The sequence below is a fragment of the Peromyscus californicus genome, unplaced genomic scaffold (assembly GCF_007827085.1).
Source record: "Peromyscus californicus insignis strain IS unplaced genomic scaffold, ASM782708v3 Scaffold_12__1_contigs__length_115047231, whole genome shotgun sequence".
In the NCBI taxonomy this organism is placed as follows: Eukaryota; Metazoa; Chordata; class Mammalia; order Rodentia; family Cricetidae; genus Peromyscus; species Peromyscus californicus.
Window position 1 is genome coordinate 80,754,529 of NW_026294413.1, and position 25,261 is coordinate 80,779,789.

At 41.5% G+C, this 25,261-nt stretch overlaps 1 protein-coding gene and 1 pseudogene across 7 annotated transcripts in view; one reads left to right on the forward strand and one right to left on the reverse strand.

The window, feature by feature from the left end:
• Window positions 1-25,261, forward strand: part of Kat6b (lysine acetyltransferase 6B) — a 188,117-nt gene that overhangs the window by 31,568 nt on the left and 131,288 nt on the right. The gene's annotated exons all lie outside the window — the stretch shown is intronic.
• LOC128108140 (uncharacterized) lies at window positions 10,144-10,243 on the reverse strand (annotated as a pseudogene).

The window sequence follows — 25,261 nt, forward strand, 5'->3', positions numbered from 1 at the left end:
CAAATAAAGTGGGGTGGCAGGGTGGGGGCTGTAGTCTCCCTTTCCTTCACAACGCAGCTGCATCTTCCCCAGTTCCAGTTGAACACTAACAACTATTTAGTTATCAGCCTATCAGCGTGCCTTCCAGAGCTGATAAAGCTGTGATCTTAATAGCTGATGAGCTCTGACCTTCTGAAGCCTTCCAGCTTATCTCAGTTTCCACTGGCTACTGAAATACAACTCGATACCAATAATTACATCCCCCAAAAGCGTTTATGCCAACTTATAAAATCACCTCTGTATTGGAAAATTGTGTAGTATCTTGATTTCAATTTTGCATGGTGTGTTGGTTAGCAATAAATCTTGCTAATGTATGAACACAAGCCTGCAGGCAGTTTGGAGAACACTGATCAGGTGCAAATTGAATGTATTTTGCAAGCATTTCAAAAATTTAGAGCAAAATGAAATAAATAGTTATGACTGAATGCATCAGTTTTTAGTGTTTTATTTTTTTAATACTTATGTGTATCCTGTGAAAAAATTCCCAGTCCTCCTAAAGTCCATTATTTGTGTGTGGGACCATTTTAAATTCCCTACCTAGTGTATGACATTCAATGAGAGCAAACAGGCATCGTTGAAAACACTGTGTTTGTGCTTATCAAATGTGTGTTTAGTACTTCACATTATATTTGAAGATCATAGAAACTATTCAAGAAGATATTCATTTAAACACATTGTAATATTTTCAGCATTGCAAACAAAGCCAGGAGTGGTGGCATATGCCTTTAATCCCAGCACTGGGAAGGCAGAGGCAGGCAGATTTCAGGCCAGCCTGATCTACTGAGGGAGTTCTGTCTCAAAAAAACAAAAAACAAAAAACAAAAACAAAAAAATCCCAAAAAACCAAAAAACCAAGCAAATAAACCAGAAAGGTTACAAAATAATTCTATGTGAACCTTGAGTGTCCATGAGAGCTGCTAGTAGGTAAATCTTACAGGGAAACAAACGGGCCAAAGGAAGGGGTGACTTCCCCATGGGCGGTACGGAGCTGGTGCCTGCATCTTGGTACTCAGGCTGCCTGTAGTCCATTTGCTTGCCGCATTCTGCCTCTACCTCTTCATTGGAGTCAAATCAGCACAAGTCTGTTCACATATGTGCAAAGCACTGTGCTAGGTCCTCTGGGAGTTACAGAAAGAAACCACGTTCAAATGGTAATCAAAAGAGCCCGTTGAAACATGTCAAGACGCACACAAAGCTGCGGTTCCTTCTCAAGTGATTGGTATGGTGACCATCATCTTCAGAGTGATGGAAATTTTAAAATTTTTTATGTATTAATATTATGCATGTGGATGATACATGTATGTGAGTATAGGTACATACATGCTACATCACATATGTAGAGTTCTGGGGATCAAACTCAGGTCATCAGGTCTGCATGGCAAGTACTTTTTATCTGCTGAGCCATCTTTTTAATTTATTTTATTCTTAATTTTATGTATATTAATGGTCTGCTTGCATATCTAAGTATACAACGTGCATGCCCATACAGGCCAAAAGAGAGTATCACATCAATGGGACTGGAATTACAGATGTTTGTGGGTGCTAGGAACTGAGCCCAGGACCTCTGCAAGAGCAGCATGTGTCTGTAACTGTTGAACCATCTCCTTATCAGATCCCTCCAGCTAGAGTTACCAGCAGCTGTGAGCCTCTGGATGTGGGTGCTGGGACCTGAAGTTGGGTTTTCCACAAGAGCAGCAAGTGCTCTTAAGTGCTGAGCCATCTTTCCTGTCTGTGTTTAGGATTTTCTCATGTGCCAACGCAGACTTCCCACATCAGGGATCAGTGGATTGGTGGGCACACTAAACAAAGGTATAGAGAACTGAGGCCTGGGCAGATGGAGACCAGGCGTCACTTTCTTTGTCACTTAGCTCCTGGCTCCAAATTTCTGTGGTTGTAATACTGTGTAGAGGGAAGTAGAGTCAGGAAAATGGGAATTCAAGGTTAGTTGCTGCTATAAAATGGGTTTAAGGCTAGCCTGGGCTAAATGAAACCTTGTTAAAATAAAAATAAAAGACCCAATAAGCTGGGCCTTATTGGCTTCAAAATCCTCTTTTAAATATCTGAGTTCTAGTGGGGTGGAGAGATGGCTCAGAGGTTAAAAGTACTTGTTGCTTTTGTGGAAGACCAGGCTTAGGTTTCTTATATAGTTGGGCCATGTGGTCTCAGCTACTTAGGGGGGCTGAGGCAGGAGGTATCAAGTTCAAGGCCAGCCTGGGACACTTATGAGACACCCTCCCCTTAAAAAAAAGGGGTTTGTTTTAGTTATTTGTGTGTGTGTGTGTGTGTGTGTGTGTGTGTGTGTGTGTGTGTGTGTATGTATGTATGTATGTACATATGTGCACAGGTATGCACAGGAACCAGAGGTGTTGGCTTCCCAAGGAGGCTTATAGTTAGGGGTGATTGTGAGCCACACATTGAGGATGCCTGAAAATTGGACTCTGAAAGAGTGTTCTTAAAAGTAAACCATCTCTTTAGCCTCTGAGACTTTGTCTTAAAATAAAAAAGATCTGAGTATATAGTTGAGTGATTGAGTACTTGCCAAACATGCACAGATCCCTGGGTCCATTCTCTGGTATCACCCCCTACGCGCGCGCGCACACACACACACACATGGAGAAAGAAATCTGAATTTAGAAAGTTAATAATTCAGTGCTTATAATTCAAAACAATTTGTTACAATTGGTATGTCTAACAAAGTTCAGCATTTTCATTGATTTTTTTTCCTTTATTAATTATTTAGTTTAATGCTGTCCAGACTGCCTTCATAGAGCTGAGACTGACCTTGAATTCCAGGTCCTCCTGTACTTCCTAAGGTAACTAGGATCACAGGTGTATAACACCATACCCAGCTCTTTTTAATTTTTTTTTTTAAGAAATTGGTGCTTCAAATTTTTATTTTGAGGGGCTGAATATAAATAGCTTAGAGGCAGTGCTTCCTTAGCATGAAACCTTGAGTTTTCTCCCTTCCCTCCACAACACAGAACCTACTCATCAAATGATGCATTTCAGAACCACTAACAGAAGCCGGGTGCCTGTGGCGCACACCTTTAATCCCAGCACTCGGGGCAGAGGCAGATGGAGCTCTGTGAGTTCGAGGCCAGCCTGGTCTAAGGAGCGAGTTCCAGGACAGCTAGGGCTACACAGAGGAACCCTGTCTTGGAAAAACCAAGACCAAAAAACCCCACTAACTATTAGTAACTAATGGATAGATGGATACTAAGAAGTAAGCCATCTTTGTCTTAGACAACTAGTCATTCTCCCCAGAGGCAAGCAATATTAACAGTATCTTAACTGATTTCAGGAAGATACTCTGTACGCCCATGGTTTTCCAAAAAGGGGGGGGGGGCTTTTCTTGTGTGTTTAATGGAGCATGTGATATTAGAGGCCAGACAAATCATATAGAGCAATGTATGTTCTTTTTAATAATATACTCTAGTGGGTTGATGCTTTTTTTTCTGTCCTTTATGTGAATATTAATGAACACTTCACACATCTGTAGGATGCATCCCTAAGTTCAGTGGCCAAGTGAGAGGGCATATATAGTTTAAGTTTAATTTTATTTCTCTACTGAAGAGCAATCACATCTCTTTATGGCTTCTAAGCTTCATTTTGTGCATTGGCCTGTTTTGCAAGATAACAAGAAAAACAAATTCCACTTATTTTCTTCCAATGTTTTTCTGTTTTCACTTTTTATGATTGAGCTTTTGATCCATCTGGAGTTTACTTTACTCTAAGGAATGAGGTAGGAATCCAATTTTACTTTATTATCTTTTCAGATGGCAGCCCAGCTGTCCCATTATCATTCGTCCAGTGATCTCTTCATTCTTCTGTATATGAAATTCCGTCTTTATCATAAACTAGGCGTGTGTGTGTTTGAGTTTATTTTTAGACTTCGTGTTTCAGTTCCTTGAGTTGTCAGTGCATGCACCTGTACCACAGAGTTCCAGCTACTGTAGCTTCAGAGTGTGTTTTATTACCTGGTAAACCATGATCCTTCCTTTAGTACCGTTTTATTTCCCCCATAGCCCCGAGAGATCTTAATGCTAATTTCAGTGATTGAATGACCTCTTTTATGAGAACGAGTCTAATGTTGAATACAGGGGATAGCTTTCCATTTTATGTTTTCAATTAGTGTCTTCTTGTAAGAAGTTTTTATTCTTGAGTAAACGTCAAGAGCAGTTGCCCATTGTCAAGGATAAAAACTGGCTTCTGACACAGCGGCTTCATTTTCTGCTCTTACTGCCTTGTTTTGAAGCAAACCCCACACATGGTGTCGTCTTGCCCTGTATTTTAGGCAGCTAGCCATTGCCATCATCCTTGTGGTCGGAGTCTGAGAGTGTGGCTATGTGGGTAGTGTGTACTGGCATGCTTTTAACGGGTGCTACTAAAGTAATTCCTAGGTTTGTTTTTTTTTTTTTTTTCTTATTATAAGTCAGACCTTCCATTTCCTCTTCTTCATCCCCCCGCCTCCATTTTTTTCTAATGGCTTTAGCTTTTTAAATTTTATTTTAATTATTTAAGTTTTTGGGACAGTGTCTTACTATGTAGCCCTGTATGGCCTGGAACTCTGTGTAGACCAGGCTGGCCTTGCTCAAGGAGATCAATCTCTGCTGGGATTAAAGGGATGTGCCAGCATGCAGGGCTAAATTTATTTGATTTTAATTGTGTGTATGTATGTGTATATAGGGGGCCTACAAAGACCAAAGGCATAGGATGCTGTAGAACTAGAGTTACAGGCATTTGTAAGCTACTCCACGTGTGCACTGGTGACTGAACTGGGGTAGCTTTCAAATGCATCCTTAATCCCTGAGCCATGCATATATATGGGTGATATTGTGTCCATGTGAACTTGGACCAGATACTAAGGGAAGATGATGGCTGTAATGGTAATGCTCTTCAGTGTGCTGATGGCATTTTAGGAGATGCCTCCTAAAGTGTTTCATGCTGAAGTGTTGGGATGTTTGAAGTGTACTTTCTGGTGGCTCAGCAAACATTACAACATGAATAAAGAATGGGTGTGAATATAATATGTGAATATAATATGGGTGTGAATATATGATAAGAGGCAGAAATATGAGTAACCAGTGAGCCTAGTAAAAGGTATTGGGGCTGGTGGTACTGCTCAACAGGTAAAAAGGCACTTGCTACCAAGCTTGAGGAAGAATTTAGTACCTGGAATTCACCGATATGAGAAGAGCAGAACTAACCCCTGCAAGTTATCTTCCACCCTACACACACTCACACACACACACACACACACACACACACACACACACACACACAAACAAATGTAATAAAAATTAAATTGCCTCACTGTCTTTACCTACAAAAAATGAGTCTATACTCTTTTTATAAGTAGCATTCTTGGCCATAAATAGAAGGTAATTGTAAATGTTATTATTTAAAATAGTTTATTGAATTATAATTGAGTATTGTCTGCCAAGATTCTGAGTCTAAAGCCTGCTCTCAAAGATTAGTAAGCAGTGAAGAGGTGTTCAAGCCATCCTAATACCAGACTGAGAGTTCTCTCCTTTACTTAATTGGACAGTATGAAGGAAAACTGAAGAGGAAGCAGCATTTTCATTCAGTGAAATCTCACACTTGGGGACACATTGCATCAGGTCTAAGTGGAATGTTAGGAAAAGACAGTCTGTACTGGACTCAGTTTGTAGTGCTGCCTTATCAGTTTTGTTCTGCATTGAAGTATTGTCATTGTTGGGTAATTTTGGTTACTCTGGATAGACTATGTTTAGCTGAGTGGTGTCTGGGTGTAGAGATGCCATGTTGCAGCCTACATTGTTACTGGCCTCTTGCTTTGAAGTTGTTCTTGTGGACACACACACACACACACACACACACACACACACACACACACACACTCACTCACACATGCACACACATGCACACGCACGTACTGAGTTCCTGCTGTTACTTGGAAGGAAAGCCCTTGAACAATAACAAGATCCAGATCGTGTCTGCCTTGAGTTTTGTTATCCCCATACAAGACTCAATTGAATAAAACATATCTCCCATCTGGCCTGTAAACCTCAGTGGCACTCAAAATAACTTACTAACAAGTTCTTGGATCATGGTATCTTGAGTTTTTTTTTTTTTTTTTAAGTTCAACTTCTTTTTAGCTGTTGCTAAGGGAAGTTTGGTTGACACAAGGGACATGAGGACATGTCTGCACATTGCCAGTTGTTTTATAGGCACTTGGCTCTGCCGCCTTGCAGATGGTAATACTTTGGGTGGTGGGGAAATACGTGCCGATTATCTTGTTGAATTAAGGTAACCTTTTGTTGTCCACCGAAGTCTGCAGACCAGTTGGTCAGTGAGCAGCTGCTGGGGTGGCTTGTTTTGGGTATTTGAGGAACACAAAAACTGTCTTAAAGGGTGGTCATTGTAATCCAGGTAGCCAACAAAGCAATGTTGAAAGCGTCTAACTCTTCTGACACGGTTTCGTGTTCTCATGGGAGGGAATGAATAACAGAAAAAAAAATTAACTTTTCTTCAATTATACTGAATAATTAAAATTGACTTATTATTTTGCCAAGTCCTAGAAAATTGCCTTCTTACCTAATGTAGTAAGTTGAAGACAATACTCTATCATGATATTTGACGCCAGAAGCATCCTAACTTTATGGCAGTCTGTTGAAGATCATGGTAGAATAACGGAATTGCTTTTATTTTGAGTTTATTATCAACTATTCTAGAACTCAAAGCTTGCCTTACTGTTACCATCTGTTTGCAAATTCTAGCTGTAGAACTTGGGGCTTTAGGGTTGTTTTGCTTGCAGTCTGTCACTTTTATCTGGAGTCTGCTCAGTCTGAAAGCTATCTCAGGAGGCTGCTGCTGCTGCTGCTGCTGATGCTGCTGATGCTTCTGCTGCTGCTGCTGCTGCTGCTTCTGCTGCTGCTGCTGCTGCTGCTTCTGCTGCTGCTGCTGCTGCTGCTGATGCTGCTGCTGTTTTTCCTCTTCCTTTTCCTTTCCCTCCTCCTTCCTTCTTCCCCTTTGAAACAAGGTCTTGCCTTATAGACAGACAGTCTGGCCTCAAACTAGAGATGCTCCTGCCTCAGCCTCCTACTGCCTGGGAAACCTCACTTTTAAAGTAAGGGGATAATGTTTATTTTATTATTGCTGCTGCTACTACTACTACTGAAATTGTATGCCTGACTGCCCTTCTAGGAGAATTTTTCTGGAATTGATCTGTCTGGGTCTTTAGAATGTAGTATAGGTGACCTTAGAAAATGGGGTGGCCTGGTTGTTGTCAGAGAGAATCCACTCCATGGTGTTTGAAGAGAACATTCATCTATCCAGTTGGGTCATTTCTTGTGCCCTAGGATTGTGCCTTGGATTGGAAGTCCACCTTTTCTTTCCTTCAGATGTATCTGCTAGTCATGATCCTGTCTGCAAGTATTTATGAAGCACACATTCTTCTGGGCAGTGGAATTGGTCTCTTGCATATGCTTTTTTATTGTATTCTCATAACTTTGAGGTAGGTCTTACTAGCTCTGCCTTAAAGGCAAGAAAACATCTCCCTAGGTGGCTCAGTGGTTGTCCAGTATCTCATGCTAATTAGGGCTGAGCATATGGAGTCCAGGGCTCTCAGAGTCCAAGGCTTACACTTCTTACTTCTCTGCTGCTGTGTAAAGTGAACATCAGACTTCCTTCTTGTCCACATTGTTAGAATCAAACTAAGCTCTCCTTCAGGGCTTCCGAATCTACGTCCATGCTAATCTTACTCACGGTGGAAGCAGTATAACATATAAGAAGTGAGTGTGTGTGCACGCGCACGTGCGCGCACGTGTGTCAGAGACAACCTCAGGTGTTGGTCCTCCTCACCTTCCACCTTGTTTGAGACAGTCTCTTGCTGTGAACTGCTTTGTACACCAGGCTTGCTAGCCAGCAAGCTTCTGGGTAGTGTCCCATCTCCACCTTCCATCTTCCTGTAGGAACTGAGATGACAGCCACACATTAGCATGGCCATGCCTGGCTTTCCATGGGTAAAGCTCCTATCTTCTGCTTGGAGGACAAATACGCTTACCCACCGAGCCTTTCCCGAAGCTCTGATGTGTCAAACACTGTCTAGGATCCCACCAGCTGTTTTTCTTACCACCACATACTTTAGTTTTGCTTATTCCCTTCCAGACTTATCTATACTCACGTTCTTTGCACAACTATAGTCAAAGAATACATGTAGCCAATGAGCATTCTTGGTTGTGCAAAAATTACTCTGGCATTTTATAACTATTTTCTATTTTAAATGTAATTTTTCCTGGTTTTGGAGGTATGTTTTCAGTAACCCATTCTGACCTTGAACTCCTGAAACTCCTGGTCCTTTTACCCCCATCTGAGAGACCTGATCTATAAGGCTAGCAACATACCATATATATTTTTAGTTCCTTTCACAGCCTGCCCTTACATTCCCACATGTCTGATTATTTTGCCACTTAAGCCCCCTCTCCCACGAAGAAAAGGACTTTTTGGCCACCTCTCTTATATGAATACAAGTTGTTGTGTTATTTGCTGGCTTATTTAGAAACAGCAAGACACGTTCTTGTCAAACTTGGATGGTTTTTGAAGGTTGTATTTAGGGTGATCAGGAGACATATGTCATGTTTTCTGATATGCTGTCAGAGTTAATGTACAGAGATTTTTAGCATGAGGCCTCAAATTGAAATTCCCAAGAGCAGACTTTGGTTTGCATGTTAGAATTGGATAATGTTTCAATTTGTCTTCTCCATGTCTTAATTAGGATGAGTGAAAACAGGATCTTCTGAGACGTGGTGGTGTGTCTCCCCATCTGATAACAGCCAATTTTAAATGGATCCATTTGATAGTGTTCATTTTGTTTAAGATCAGTTGTTTGTTGAAAAAGGCAGTTTCAGTTGCTATTTCTTTTCTGTGAATTTCTTTTTCTCTCTGGCTGGGAACGGAACCAAGGCACCATGCATGCATGCTAGGCAACCATCCTACCCCGAGCTACTACGTTCCCCAGCCCTCAAAGCCCTTGTTTTGAACTTGAGGGTGAAAGTTCAGCTTTTGAACGTACAGAACAAGTGGACTTCAGTGTGATCATCTCCCACTAGTGTCCCCTTCCACTCGTGGAGGCTCTCTTCTGTGCTCAGTCCTCCCTTTGCCCCTTCTAAGGACTGCCTTTCCCTTCACCCAAAGAAGCTTCTTTATTCTTTCCCTCGCTGTACTGTGTTTGCAAGTAACCCCATGTTCTGGAACCTGTGCTGTATGTCATTAAGCTGTCCTGCAGGTGCCAATGCATGGCCCACACCAAACTCACTGTTCTGGAGACACTGACACTAATGTTAGCTAGGGCCACAGTTCTCAGGCAGGCCTTCATGTCCTAGCAAAGCTTTGTAGCCTGTCTTTGGGAGTCTCTGAGCCTCCAGTATTTTCTCTTCCTCTGAGCTGCTGTAGCATCATGTTCTTTATCGTCTGTCTTCTTCATTGGTCCAGTTTGTGACTCCAGTTTAGTGGACCTTGACATTCTAGGCTGATTATAAGTTCCTTGGCACTAGAAACTCCGTCTGATCCTTAATACAAAATCTGTTGTTTACACTGTCTGCCAATACGCTTTGTGGGTACTTAAGACATACTTAATTCAATTTTTAAAGTTTCATTTTATTGTGTGTGTATGACACACACACACACACACACACACACACACACACACACACACACAAAACCACATGTGTACCTGGTGCCCAAGGAGGTAGGAAGAGAATGTTCATGTATTTCATCTCCTGAAGCTGGTATTACAGGTAGTTGTTAGCCTTCAGGTGGATACTGGGAACCGAACTTGGGTCCTCTGCAAGAGCAGCAAGTGCTCTTAAACTACTGAGAGCCATCTTTCCAGCTCCAATTTAATTCAGTCCCCTCACCCACAAGAAACAGAAAACACCTTTTCCTGTCAGCCCACAGACCAGCGGGTAGACTAGAGGTGTTCCTAGGCATAGTACTGCAGGTTGGCTTTCTTCTTGGCTTCTATCTCTAAGATGCCCTCCATGTAGTCCTCATGGGTGAGCTCCATAGCACCCCTGTGAAGCGCGGTCATACCTGTCTCCACACACACGGCCTTGCACTGGGCCCCCAAATATGGAGCGCTTCACGAATTTAGGTGTCCTCCTTGTTCAGGGGCCATGCTAATCTCTGTATCCAATTTTAGTATATGTGCTGCCGAAGTGAGCACTTAATTCAGTTTTTAAAGTAGCTGCAGATCTCAGGGTTGGAAGGGCCTGCTGGGTCGTGTGCTAAGCCAGTGCTTGTGCAGAATTCCCACAGCTGGCCATGAAGCCTGTGTTGCAACTGCTGTGATGGTGGAGCACCTATCTGTGCCCCCCCAAAGCAGCACTGTGTCCTCTTTAAAGACTACGAATGTGCCACTTGCATATTGTGAACTGCTCGCAGAGTCCACACTAGCCGATAGAGAATGGGAAGGGAGCACAGTCTGGACTTGTCGCTTGGGTTAGTGACATAGAGAAGTTCCCGATGTTTATCTGTGTGCCTGATTCGCTTCCTCCTCGCATCTCAGGAGCCTGTTGTTGTCCTTTCTTTCTAAAATAACTGCCACCCACTGACTTTGTGAGGACATCCTGTCCTCTCCGATGAGCCAAAGTGGGCGGTGGGTAGGCATGATCCCCACTGACCTAAGAGGAAGTTGAGTCCTGGAGGCAGTCAAGGCCACAAAGATCAGCGTCCAGTTGTGTTTTCTGACCAGATCTGGCCTATCTGTGTAACTCCAGGTTTTCTCTTTAGGATTGAGGACCTCTTTCCCAGCATTCTGAAACCCTTTATTCTAGCACACTAATAAACCTGCTCTTAGTAGTCTTGGCATCTTACTTGAGGGTGAATAGTAAACTTGATGTGTGGCCATACTGTCCTGACCTGTGGAGAAGGGAGCTCACGAACTACACTTGCCCGCATGGATCCTTCATAATGAAGCCGTTTGAGTGACCATTTCCACTCCCTGCCTCCTACCTATAATAATTCTTTCCTCCACTCTGGACCATGTGATTTCATAGAATTCACATTCAGGATGTGATAGGTGACATGAAGGAAATCGATAGCGATCAAAATGTGGGGCTTTCTTCATGTACTAGAAAGCCCCAGGCTGAGTCTTCCTTGAGGAGGATTTGGGAGGTTTCCAGGGTCCAAGTGGGAAGGGCTTAGTCAGTGTGTCTGAGGAAGAGAGAAGGAGCTGATGTGGCCATACCAGAGTGGAACCAGGGGAGTATAGTAGCAAGTTAAGTAAGATTGGGGGACAAGATGACTGGGTTTGTATTTTTAAAATCAGAGAGAGGCATGACAGCTAAATAAAATAGGAGATTGGGGGTGGGGGCTATATATAAACAGTAGTACAGATTGAGCATCCTTATCTGGAGAGTCAATGTTGGAAATGCTCCAGAGTCTAAAACTGAGCTGGTGGGATCTATTTAAACAGTCCAAACCCCCCACCAAAACAAAAAACTAATGAGTCTGAACACTCCTGGGCCTATGTAGTTCACATACATCAAGTACTCACTCAACTCTGTATTGGGGAAATTGCAAATTTGGAAAATTAATGTATTCCATTCATGGAATGGATATTAGATGCCCCAAGCTTGATGACCCATTTTGGATATGAAGATTTTTTTAAACTTTCATTTTCGTTTGTTAATTTTTGAGATTGTATTTTAATTCCAGCGTTTGTCCCTTCCCTTTCCTCCCTCTGAACCTTCTCATAAACCCTCCTCCACTCTCTTTCAAATGGCCTCTCTTCATCAGTGGTTGTTATATAACAACCCGAATATAACCTTTTAGGTCCATATAATGTTACTTGTATGTATGTTTTCAGGGCTGTTTGGGGCTGGGCAACTAATTGGTGTATGACCTTGTTTATTAAGTGGGGTTAATTAAGATAACAGTCTTTGCACCTTAATCTCAAATGGAGGGAGGGACAGAAGAAGTGAAAAGTTAGGACATGGGTGGTTGTCATAATAGTCTTGCAACTTTTTTTTCCTTTTTAATGTTTCAAGTTTCCCTAAATAAAACTTTTGGTTTTTCGAGACCAAAAGTTTTGCGCCTGTCCTGGACCCCACTCTGTAGACCAGGCTGGCCTCGAACTCACAGAGATCTGCCTGCCTCTGCCTCCCAAGTGCTGGGATTAAAGGCGTGCGCCACCACCGCCCGGCCCTAAATAAAACTTTTAATATTTTTGAGATAGGGTTTGACCTTAAACTCAGTGTCATGGAATTACAGCATGTACTACTAAGCCTTGTTTGTGGGGTACTGAGTATCGAACAAACCCAAGTTTCATACAGGCTAGGCAAACATTCTACCAAGTAAGTTATATCCCAGGGCCTAAAATATGTTTCTTCAAGTTGCCTTCAAAGATTAGAAGCCTCATACAGGTTTATTGAAATCTCTGTTGTCATGATATTCTGTAGTCCAAAGGAAGCAAATGACAGCTTAGCTGGGTGACTGCTGTTGGCTGTCCTGTGTTGTCCTCAGTGATTTTTCTCAGCCATCTTCATAGTCACTCTCCATGTTGGTTTTGTAATCAGCAAGTAGAGTGTCTGGTAGGGTAGAGTTAGCAATGTTGCTTGTCTTTGACGTTACTTCTCTGATCAAGATGTAGTAGTGTGTGTGTGCATGACTTCAAGTCAGTCTTGTTTGTTTAGAGTAGTTTTCAAGTTCATTACAAATATATTAGATTTCCAGAGATTTCCCATATATACCACCTGCCTGTTCCCTCTTACCAGCACTTCCACCAGAGTGATTGGTTTGTTACTGATGAACCAATTTGGAGACAACATTAGCTCCCGAAGCACATAGTTGCCATTAACCTTCATTTTTTGGTGCTGTACGTCCTGTAGATGTGATTTAAAGTTTTTGCAGTTATTTAAAATGTTGTATGTTAAATTGGAAATGGCAGTACTTATTTCATAGAGGTAAATGTTGGATAAATAAATATAACACAAGCTAGATATGGTGACACACATCTATAATCCGATCGAGTCTCAGGAGCCTGAAGTAGTAGGATTGAGGGTTTGAGGCCATCCTGGCCTATACAGTGAGAGCTTGTGTAAAGTAAAGCACACCAACGAAACTTGCAAGAGCTTGGTGCTGCTGTTGTAAGAAGCCAATTCAGACCCAAGCTGTGGATTCCAGGTCAGTACAGAAGTAAAGAGCACAGCTGGTTGGTCATCAGGTCTGTTTGGCTAGTTCCCAGGGTCGTATATCAAACAGCCCGGAGCAGTGAGAGGACCTTCATGGTGCTGTAAAGTGACCCTAAAATACACTCCTCAGACGTTTGACTTGCTGTTTCTTGGTCATGTGTCTTCCTTTCATTTTTGGGGTCAAAACATGGTAATTCTGACTGTACTGCTGCGTCTTCACGCAGATGGTTCTCTGAAAGTCCTCACTTAGATTTGACAGATGAAATCTTTCATTCCCAAGAGCAACTTGTTAAACCAAACCAACCAAGTTCAAATCTCTAATTCCCATTCCTTTCTTGTGTGTACCATTTTATTCATGTAGAATAAACACACAGCCTCAAACATCTTACAAGGCAAATAGACTCCTTTTTAATTAGTGGCTCTATATACAGAGTTTTACCATCATGAAATTTATAAACCAAAAAAGGAACAAATATTTACCCTGGTAGTTTCATGTCAACATTGCCCACTAAGAAAAGCTTAGAATATGTAATGATCACTGCTTCCCTCCTTAAGTCATGGTGATAGAAAATTGAGCTTCAGCTTGCTGTTCTTTGAGCACACATGCTCTGTTACGTACGTGTAGCTTCCTTCTTGTGAACCGATCATTTTCACATAGACTTGCTTCCAAAGCTAATACTAATTTTTCTTTTCTACTAATTTTTAAATATTCTTATGTATATGTGCATGGGTGTATTGCCAGAATCTATGTTTGTGTATATCTGGTAACTGCAGAGGCTAGAAGAGGGTGCTAGATCCCCTGGAACTGGGGCTACAGATGACTGTATGGGTGCTGGGAACCAAACCTGGGTCCTCTGGAAGAGCAGCCAGTGAGCCATCCCATTAGCCCTTCATTAGAAGTTCTTAATTAGCATGTGTTAATTATGCATAATAATGGACTTTGACATTTCCATTATACATGTATATAATAATTCCCAGCTAATAATCTCTCTTCTACTTTCATGTATTTATTTGTTTTTGTGAACCAGTGGTTTTAGGTAGGGTTACTTATAGGAGCTGAAGCAACTTACTATTTGATACTGGAAAAAAATGTTTGTCTTCTTGTAACCATTAACTATAACTTCCTGTAGATCTTCAGAGAAGGGTGAGCCTTCCTGAGACCCTATCTCCTCTCCCTTCATTTCCCGTTGCCTTTGGTTGCTTGATTGTTTTTTGAGGTTTTATGTACTCCAAGGATGTCTTGAAATCCTTATGCCTCCAAGGATGACTTTGAACTCCTGATCCTTCTGTCTCCACCTCTTGAGTGCTAGGATTATTAGGCTTGTGTTACCACACCCAACTAATAAGGCACCGGAGAGTCAAACCCTGGCTTGAGGCATACTAAGTGATTGCCAGATGAGGGGCATCCCTAGCTGCTTTTGTTAGTTTTTGTAGTATTCTTCATAAGACATCTCAGGTACCAAGGGAAAACTTTTTTAAAAAAATACTTACTTTAAAAAATTATGGGAATGTGTATTATGTGTGGTTATGTGCATTTGAGTGCAGGTATCCATGGAGACTAGGGATGTCAGATCTCCCTGGAGCTGGAGTTGCATACAGGTTGTTGTAAGCTGCCAGATGTCTATGCTGGGAACTGAACAAGAGTGGTATATGCTCTTAATTGCTGATCTGCCTCTTCAGCCCTGGAAAACATTTATTTTTAGGGGTTAGCTGCTTTATTAATTATCATAAATAATAGTTACGCATTTAGGTAGACCTTTTATTCCAAGGCAAATTAAGCGAAGCACGAGACGTTTCTGGGAACAAAATAGCAAAGAAATGAAATTTTTGTTATGGTGAGGGCAGTGTGTGACAAAAGATGACTTTAAAAACAAAACGTTTAAGCTTGGGAGCTATGAGATGGCTCAGTGGGTAAAGCACCTTCAGCCTGTGTGTAAGGACTGGAGTTTGGTTCCTAGCACCCATATAACAAGCCGATCTGCTCCTGCAAGTGCGCCTGTAACCTCAGATGAGGGAAGACTTGCTGACTGCCAGCCTAGTAGAAAGAATGTAATCCGGGGAGAGCCCTGCCTCAAAGAAGTAAGGCAGCGAGTGATAGGAGAGGATGCCTCACACCCCTCTCTGGCTTCAGTGTGTATGAAGAGGTGTGCATACCTGCATGAACACAGTGTACATACTATATTCACACGCACGCACACACGCACGCACGCACGCGCGTGCACACACACCTACCTACCTTCAAGTTCAAGGCAATCTGGTCTACTTGGCCAGTTCTAGGCCATGTAGTGCTATACAAAGCTAGACCCTGTCCCAACAAAACCAAACAAATATCTGGATGTGGTTATCCATACCTATCATCTGGAGATTTGGAAGATAGAGGCAGGAGGACCAGGAGTTCAAGGCCAGCCTCAGCTACATAAAGAGTTTGAGGCCAGCTTGGCCTGAATGAAACCCCGTTTTAACACTTCCCTACCCACTGAGGGGGGAAAAATGAGTGAAAAATCTCAGTTGATTCCAAAAAGTTTGTGTAAATGTATTGGAATAACTTGAAGGGGGGGAAAATGAGACTGATACTTCCAAAATTCAGAAGCCATGTGATTTTAGCCAAGGCTTCCTGTGCTTTCTGGTGCTGCAGGAGGTGCCTCTGCTTATTTTCAGCTGCTGTGGGTGGTGATTATGCTGTGCATGCATCTCCAAAATGGCTTTAGGTTGCTCGGGTTATTAAAATATGTTTAATAAGCTAATCTTTTTCAAAGCCTCAAAAATAATTAAGATGCAAGAACAGATAAGCCCTATGTCTAGAATGAATAATTAATTTGTAAACATTCTAGATGCTGAGGAGGAAGGAAGATGGTAGCTTCTACAGTTCCTGTTGTCAGGTCAGGAAGCGGAGAACTTGAAGCAGAGGGAATTGTTTCCTTTTTCTTTTCTCTGATATAGGGGCAATTTATTTTAAATTCTAATCCTGTATAATCAGCAATGAGTGGTAATACTGGCGGTCTTTCCTCCCACTCTGCTCCTTACTTCCTATTAAAGGGCTATACCAGTTAGAAAAATAAAACATGGTGGTACTGTAAAAAGAAAAATTTAAACAAGTCAGAAAAACATGTATTGAAATCAAGTCTTAAATGCTAATAAAACCCTCTAAGTAAAATTTGCATGAATCCTAAATAGTCTTATAATAAAACCCAGACCCAGATAGTGGGATAAATGTTGAAAGATCAGAGGAAAAAAGCCACAGCCACTTCTCACCCTGCCAGCTCCTCAGCCAAAAAGAGAAGATCCTGTCTCCACAAATCCTCAGACTGAATGCCTCTGAGGCCTCAGCTGAAAGGATCCCAGGTTCCTGTCTCCTCCCTCCTTATGTGCCTTTCTCCACCCAGCCGTGTCACTTCCTGTCTCAGCCTTCCTAGTGCTGGGCTTGATGGTGTGTGTGTGTGCTTCCCAAACACTGGGAGCAAAGACATGAGATCCCAAGGGCTGGGATTAAAGGTGTGTGCCAACCACTGCCTGGCTCTGTTCCTTTTAGACTGGATGAATCTCATGTAGTCTAGGATGGCCTTGAACTCACAGAGATCCAGACTGCCTGACCTCTATGGCTAATTCTGTGGCTAGTTCTGTCCTCTGATCTTCAGGCAAGCTTAATTTCCTTTTTTTTTGTCTAAAATAGTAAAAGAAGGTTATAACTAATATAAGAAAACCTATATACAATAATTACAATAACTATATACAACATATACAGTCAAGAATTACATTAACAATGTCCAGTCCATAAACATTTGACAAATTTAGAGAAAATACTCCATTATCTATTCTATTTTGGTGAGTCCAAAATGTTGTATCTAATTCACTTTCTATCCTAACTTGTATTACCAACCCTAAACTATCTTTTGGGGGTCTTTCAAACTTACACACTTTACATCTCTTTAGTGAATTTCTTTTCTGAATTTGTTAACATGGAAAACTATAACTATAACTATCTATTTTTCAACTCTCTCAGAGACCCAAGAAGGAAATAATATTACATAAGTAAACAAGAAGTGAAGGCAAGTGACTTCCAGAAAATGTGAGAAATGACAAACAGCTGGCTGCCTGGACAGTCACCCAAGGTTCCTCTGCAACGTTAGGGCATCCATCTTTGGCCTACAGGCCTAGCATATCTGACAGACATTTCTGTGAAGCAGGATTTTTCTGAAGGTCTGTCCTACCTTGTCTTTGCAAGGATCGGCAGTCTTTTCTTTTGTGTCCTGCTTGTCCCATTTGGACAGCGTACTGTCAGCAGTTGAGGCAAGGGCATTTTCTTGTCCAGTGACTAACTTTTGCCACAAAGAAAGTAAACTCCATATGGAGTTTCTTCAGTGTTTATTATCTTCTCTGAAGTAGATTGGTGCTTCCAGGAGCAGACATGTCTCAATGTCATTAAAAAAAAAAAATCTGTTATTAAAACATCTTAAATGCCATATTCTGCAGATCTCTGAAGTGTTTGATGACTATCTAAAATATATGTTTGACCTTGAAAGCATACCTAACATGATTACAAGTTTGATTGTAATGACTAACTACAACCTGCATTTCTTTGTATCCTAATTAGTTGTGATAGTACCTTTCAGGAACTAGAAATTTGCATTACATTGTTAAATGAGATGTATAGGTACAATACCTTGAACAAGAGTAGAAATGTATGTACAGTATGTTCCAACAAAAATAATCTCAACTTTGTATCAATAAACATAATTTGTATACAATATACAAAAATCCAATCCAAGACTAGTAGTTGCTTTTTAAAAGTAGATTCAATAATCTACCTTTTTTTTTTTTTTAAAAAAAAATCATATCTTTATTCTCTTTTTCTTTTTTGTTTTGTTCAAACAAGAACCCTGATTCTAATCTCCTTTGTTTAGCTTTTTTCCTGACCATTACCAGTAACAACTTGTAATCAACCACCAATACAATGGCAAATATCCATAACTCATTGATCAACCAAAAACCACCTACCCCACTTCTTGGGAATGTGGGCATCATGTTCTTAAATTTACTTCCTGCTGTCTGGGGGGGTGAAGGCATCTTTAGGGGATCCTGAAAAGAAAAATTTGGGATTGTCAAGTCCCCCGGGTGAGGTAGCTGTATTATTTGTTGTCCAGTCTCTGCAGAATGGGGAAATCCAGGGCTTGTCTAAAGTCCTGGCTGTAGGAGTCTGTGAGGCTGGATCATCTCAGCTAGCCGTCTTGAAATTGTCCTGAGCAGTTTGTAGTTCAAAGCTGGTCTTTGGGTGGTGTTTGTCAGCTTGGTGGTGTTATCACAGTGTATGTGGAATCGTTATTGTGGGATCCCATCATTTTTTTGGAGATTTCAGAGATTGCATTAGGCATGGTAGTCATGGTTCACATGGTTTCACATGCAGAAAACTGATAGAGGCTCAAACCCAAAATCATGTACAGGAAGCTAGAAGAAGCTTTTTTATAGAATTAGTTTGTACTCTATATGACCGTTAATATCATGACAAATTTTAAAGTATATATATTAATCTTATAAATTTTGATATAAAATTCCTACCCTAAGAAAAGTTTTAAAGAATAAAAACCAAAAGATCATGAGGGTAATAGCAGTAGAATTTTGGTTTTTCTTCTGTCTCAAATCAAGTGGCTCTTCTGATTTGATACAGAGATTTTGCATTTTCCTTTAATTAACAAGCATGCTTGGGTTTAGAGAAGGAGAGAGCCACACTCCAACTCCAAATCCAGCTTTAATTTTTAATTGAACTGGGACTACATAAAGACCATTTGCATTATGTGTCTGTAGGTAATAGCAGAAACAAACATTTAGGAAATTTTATGAAAATTTTATCCTGTTAGATATGTGATATACCAATAGGTCATTTTACTCTCTTTCTTGGGACATTTCTCCTGGATGATTTGACCTTTTTATTGATATATCTCATTTGTCCAGTGTTCTTCAGATTCCTTAGCCTTCATTCTCCTGAAAGACAAAAACAAAACTCTTCCCCAACCCTAACTTTGGGGAGGTTCCTTTTTGGCAAGTTATGAAAAGCATTTGTTTGTCGTATAAGTTAGTTTAAATTGAATGATCATACTGGTTGGTGAACTATCACCTCTTCTAATTAAGAGGTCTCTCATTCAAATCGAACCTTTATCAAATTTAATAGTATCTATAGTTTTTCTTCTGTGGAAACAAAAGCAAAACCTTGTTTCCAACGTAACACATATCCTGTTTTCCATTCTGAGGTCAGCACATCTTTAAAGTATACAGGCTGATTTAATTCTGTAGTTTTTTTCTATTATCCAATGTCTCTCTGCAGCTGTTGCTCCTTTCTCATTAACATTGAGAAAATTTAAAGTTAATAAAGCATTATGTAATCTATTTCTGGGGGTCTTTATTACCCCTTTCTTGTTTATTTAGATTATCCTTTAGAATTCAATTTGATCTTTTTATGACTTCTTGGCCAGATTCTTCTCGTGTTCTGTCCTTTAGAAAGGGATTATATCAAATCATCACTCAATAGAAACATTTGTTTGTTTGTTTTGTTTTTGCTTTTCCAGACAGTGTCCCCCTGTGTAGTCTTGGAACTCACTGTGTAGACCAGGCTGGCCTCAAACTCACAGAGTCCACCTGCCTCTGGCTCCAAGTGCTGGGATTAAAGGTGTGTGCCACTTCCTCCTGGCAGAAATATTTTTGTAAGGAGCTACAATGATCATTGGGCACCTCAGATTTGTCTGTGGTAGGTGGTATACAGCAGGCATTCCTTTTTTAAGAATCTCAGAGCTGCCAGGCAGTGGTGGCGCACGCCTTTGATCCCAGCACTGGGGAGGTAGAGCCAGGTGGAGCTCTGTGAGTTTGAGGCCAGCCTGGGGTACAGAGCGAGATCCAGGACAGTTAACCAGAACTACACAGAGAAACCAAAAAACAAAACAAAACAAAAAGAATCTCAGAGAGGAATGGGGTTATCTTATTCACTCAGTGACACATCAAAAGCTCATATCTATTCATTTAGTATTAAAATGGAAGACAGATCAGTGGAGTGGTAGAATGCTTGCTTCGTGTGTGTGTGTGTGTGTGTGTGTGTGTGTGTGTAAGGCTTTTGATTACATGCAACAGGTTTACTGAGTACCTGCATAACAAATTATATTATGCAGTGATCAACCATTGAGACTCATGTATGCAACTGATGTTAATGTTGTACAGAACCCTTTGTAGTGCAAAGGAAGGAGAATTTGGTTTTTGAAAGTTTTACAGAGAAAGGTAACATGGGTAAGGCATTCTAGGTAGAGGAAATAGGAAGGTCCGAGGATGGGAGGCATGGTCCAGGATGCATGAGTGTTTGACCAGAGTGTGCATGACTCAGTGCAGGGGAAGCGTGATGGGAAGTGAAACTGCATGACTCATAGAGTGGTGACCCAGCTGTGGTACGTGCCTGTAGTCTCAGCCCTCGGGAGACTGAGGCAGAAGGATGGGGAGTTGGAGAGTAGACTGAAATGCTTCGCCATGTGTTGTCTGAGTTATGTCTACTAAAGAAACTTGTTCTGTGTTGTAGGGCAGGCTTTGGGCAGGAGAGAGAAGATCTTTTTTCGAGTCTCCTCACCACAAGGCTGACCTTGGGAAAGAGATAGAAGGCATTGTGCTAATGTATCTCTTATCTCAGAGAGAGCCCAGGCCTATGGTACTGAATAGATATGACGAGGATCTGTGCAAGTATAGACATTAACTTGTGTAGGTTGAGGGATGATGGCTGCAAAGGAGAAGAGAGGAGAGAGAGCCTTAGCCAGTAACTTAAAAATGCAGTTTTATATACAAACGACCTTACTAGCTTAAACTTAAAAAAATTTTTTTTTTGGGTTTGGTTTAATTTCCTTTACCTTTATTTATTTATTTACTTACTTATTTCCTGTGTGTATGCGTGTGTGCACACTGAGGAAGGACCAGCGCCCTCTGGACATTGTGTGCAACCCCCACCCCACCCTCACCCTGCAAGGCTTTCTGCACTCCTGTGGATTTGCTACTATATGTTTTCATTGTTGTTACTGCAGTATAATTCACATCATGAATTTATGCCCTTAGTAGTGTTCAACTCAGTGGTTCAGTGTACCCACAAAGTCATGTAACCATCACCAGTATCTAATTCCAGAACACTTTGATTACCCCAGAGTGAAACCCCACACTCATTAGCAGTCACTGCCCATTCCCTGCTTCCCTCAGCCCCTGGCAACCGCTAATCTACTTTGTGTCTCTATGGATTTGCTTATTATAGACATTTAACATGAAGAGAGTCATGTAGTAACTGGCCTTTTGTGACTGGCTTCTTTCACTAAGCATAATGTTTTCAAGTTCATCTGGATTGTAGCATGGATCCGTACTTCATTCTTTTTCATTGTGTGACGATCCCACATTTTGTTTATTCATTCACTGCTTGAAAGGTTTCAGCTTTTATGAATAATGCTGCTGTGAACATTGTGTACAGCTAGGGACTCACTGTAGCCCAGGCCGTCTGCAAGCTTGTGATCCTTCACCTCAGCCTCCTGAGCGTTCGTTCGGATTGCAGAAGTGGACTGCTGCTCCTTATGTACAGACTTCTGTGTGAATACATGCTTTCCTTTCTCCTGGATGTGTACCAAGGGTGGAATGCTGGAGCTTCAAGCACGTCACACCGTGCCTCTCATAGTTAGGGATAAACCTAACCTAATGAGTGTGTAGTGTTGACATTCCTTATCAGTTTTATAGTTTGAATCTCACTAGAGGAAATTATTTTTCCAAGATTTGAGGCTTATAGACATCAGAGTTGCCCCTAGTTGATTTTCTTTTCTCCCACCTCTGCCATGGGGATATTGTGGGGCCCAACTGAGATGATTATGCAGTGAGCTGATGCCCAGAGCCTGCACACCCCATGCCTTCATGCACCACCGTCTAATCCTTACCCTGTCAAAATACTGGAATCTAATCTCATTCACAGACACTCTTTTGTTTTTTTGGACTTTTTAAAGGTGGCTTAGCTGCATAGCCCACGGGCTTCGGATCGGACACATGATCTTTCTGTCTTAGCTCCTGAGTGTTAGAAAGCTACAGCCATGGGCTCATCACACTGAAAACAGTTGGGTTATCCGATGTAAAATCGACATGTTAAACCCTGTTGCAGAGGTGCTACCAGGTAACACCCACGTGGCTGTGGCATTTCAGACACCAGAGACTCTTCCACATCAGGCTGACTTCTGATGGAGCTTAGGGCAGCCGTGCTCTTGGTCTTTGGTGGGTGACACAGGATGGGGACATAGCTGAGGCCTGTACTGGCTGTGTCTTTCCGGGCTGCTGGACCCCTCGCCCCTTCTTGAGTATCACCCCTGTGTTCCCTACCCCCCTGCTCAGATTCCTCCTTTTTTAAATTTCTTTTTTTTTCCTCTTTGTATTGTTAAGTTTAGTCTGTCTCACGACCTCTTCTCCTGAACCTCATCCTGAAAGTGTCCTGTGCACATTTGCCTTTTTGGCTAATGTTTGACATTAATTTCATTGTTCTCTTATCTGATAACTCTGAAACTTGGGTCTGTGCTTCTCAATTCTAGCCTCTTGTAATTAAGTTTTGTGAAAAAGAAGTGTGACATTCAGATATATTCTCCTATTAGCAAAGGTATTACTTGGTATGAGACTAGAGCCATGCATCTGTAATGAGTTGTTCCTCTGTGAATATTAATGCAACTTAGAAGAAACCTTTCTTTGTTAGAGACTTTTCCTACATGAGCCACATATTTCCAGGCCTATTTCATAGTTAGTCATTTGTGGGTTTTGAGGCATGTCAGGGGAGATGCTCTGACCAGCATGCCCCAATCCTGTTAGATAAACATGTTGTGAGATTGCTTACTTTTAAAAATTATCTTTGTTTAAAAGTTTAATTTTTTACCTAATGCCAGAGTAAAGAAATTCTTTAGTATTTAAGAGACCTGTAAATACTAGCTAAAACATTTTGTTTTGCATCTTTTCTAAGGGCTGACATTAATGCTTTCCTGGTTCACATTTTTCTGAATTTTAAGAACTCCACATCAGATTCAGTAATGTGCCTATAGTGCACTCTTGGTGACCATATGGGTTTTCTTTCTTAAGATCAGCTAAAGAAAATATAAGCGGATGATGGCGTGCATGTGAGAATGTACTTTTTTTTTTTTTTTTAAGATTTATTTTTTTATTATGTATACAGCATATATGACTGCAGGCCAGAAGAGGGCACCAGATCTCATTACAGGTGGTTGTGAGCCACCATGTGGTTGCTGGGAATTGAACTCAGGACCTCTGGAAGAGCAGTCAGTACTCTTAACCTCTGAGCCATCTCTCCAGCCCGAGAATGTACTTCTTATATTGTGTTATAGGTTTCTGGGGGAGCGAGGCAGGCAGTGCTTTCCCTTGAGTTCTTGCGAGTTTACAAAGAAATTACTAACAGTGGGCAGCGGGATAAAAGGATGCATGTGTAAAATGGAAGGCGTGAATGCGCCTCCATTTGTGCTTCTCTCTAATCAAGGTCAGGATCTGAGCTCCTGGTAAAGGTCTGTGTTATGTCTCTAGGGTTGCCACCTTATTAGGACCCTAAGCCCTGATAGATTGTTTCTTGTTTTGTCGTAGAGTATAGATGCTTTCGAAGTAAAAAGCAGTTTAGTTTCAGGACGACAAACAGCTGTTCAAAGACAATAGTGTCAAGTACAAAAGATTGTCAGCTTTAGGACGGAGAGCTGATGTGAAGGGGGATAGGGCCGAGTGATAACGTTGACATCACCGAGATCTCAAGTCCTGACTGCCCAGGATCTCCCTGCCCTCCTGGCGGTATTTTAGGGAAGCATTTCCTTTGACCTCTCCTTAACGGAAGTCAGTGGTCTCGGGATCCAGCAGAGGGACGTTGTAAGCCCTCGTGATAGGCCTTCAGGTGGAGCACACCCCAGTGAGAAGCAGTGCATGACCTTGGGGTTTCAAATATTTATGGTGCGATGCTGTGCCAGGCCCAATGGGAGTATCACACATGCCTCCGTGAACTGCAGAATGAGACCATTCTTTCTTCTGCCCAGGGTTACCTGTCCACCTGGCACTAGCTAACTCTGTTTTGTGAAAGTTGTCCTCTGCTGTTTACTAGCTCTTTCATTACTTCACTATGAAGAGGGAAGGTTATATGTAGGTGCTGAAGCTTCACCGCCTGGGACCTTTGTGCCCTGTTTTAGTGAGTCTCAGTGTTTCTAGAAGTCTATAAAAAGTATATGAGCCTTCTTGTGTGCTTGTTTGGTTTATCAGACGGGCCCTCACTCTGTAATCCTGGCTGGCCTGGAACTCACTCTGTAGACCAGACTGGCCTGGAACTCACAGAGATCCTCCTGTCTCTGTCTCTTCAGTGCTGAGATTAAAGATGTGTGCCACTACACCCCTCCAGTCTTTTTTCTTTTAACAAAATGTTACTACATTTGTTTATTTTGTGTGTGTGTGTGTGTGTGGGTCCACTTGGAGGTTGCAGAGCAACGTGAGTAGATCTTTCCTTCCACCATGTTAGTCTGGGTACCAACTCAGGTGGTAGTCTTGCTTGGCGGTGGCACCTTTACCTGCTAAGCCATCTGGTCAGCATCAGTTCTCTTTCTCTAACTTTCTTATTGATGTATTTTATCTGTTCAAGAATTGGGTATTTAACGGATAAGAGAGACAGAGACAACAACCCACATAGGTGTTTTCTTTTTTTGCCTTATTCTACTTTATATTATCTTTTAAAAATATTATTTATTTTATGTGAGTGTTTTGCATGTATGTCTGTGCACCACATGCATGCCTGGTGTCAGATCCCCTGGAACTGAGTTAACAGATGGTTGTTAACCATTTGGGCACTGGGAAACAAACAGTCTGACCACTGAGCCATCTTTCCAGCCGCTGTATTCTCAAGTAATGTATTCTTGGCCACTTTTTGCTTAGTATCAAATTCTCTAATCTTAGAAGAGCTACATATTTTGGCTTATATGCACACTAAAATCCAGAGGTCGACATTTTTCTAGGAGTTGCATATTATGCTTAGTCCAATACATTAAGAA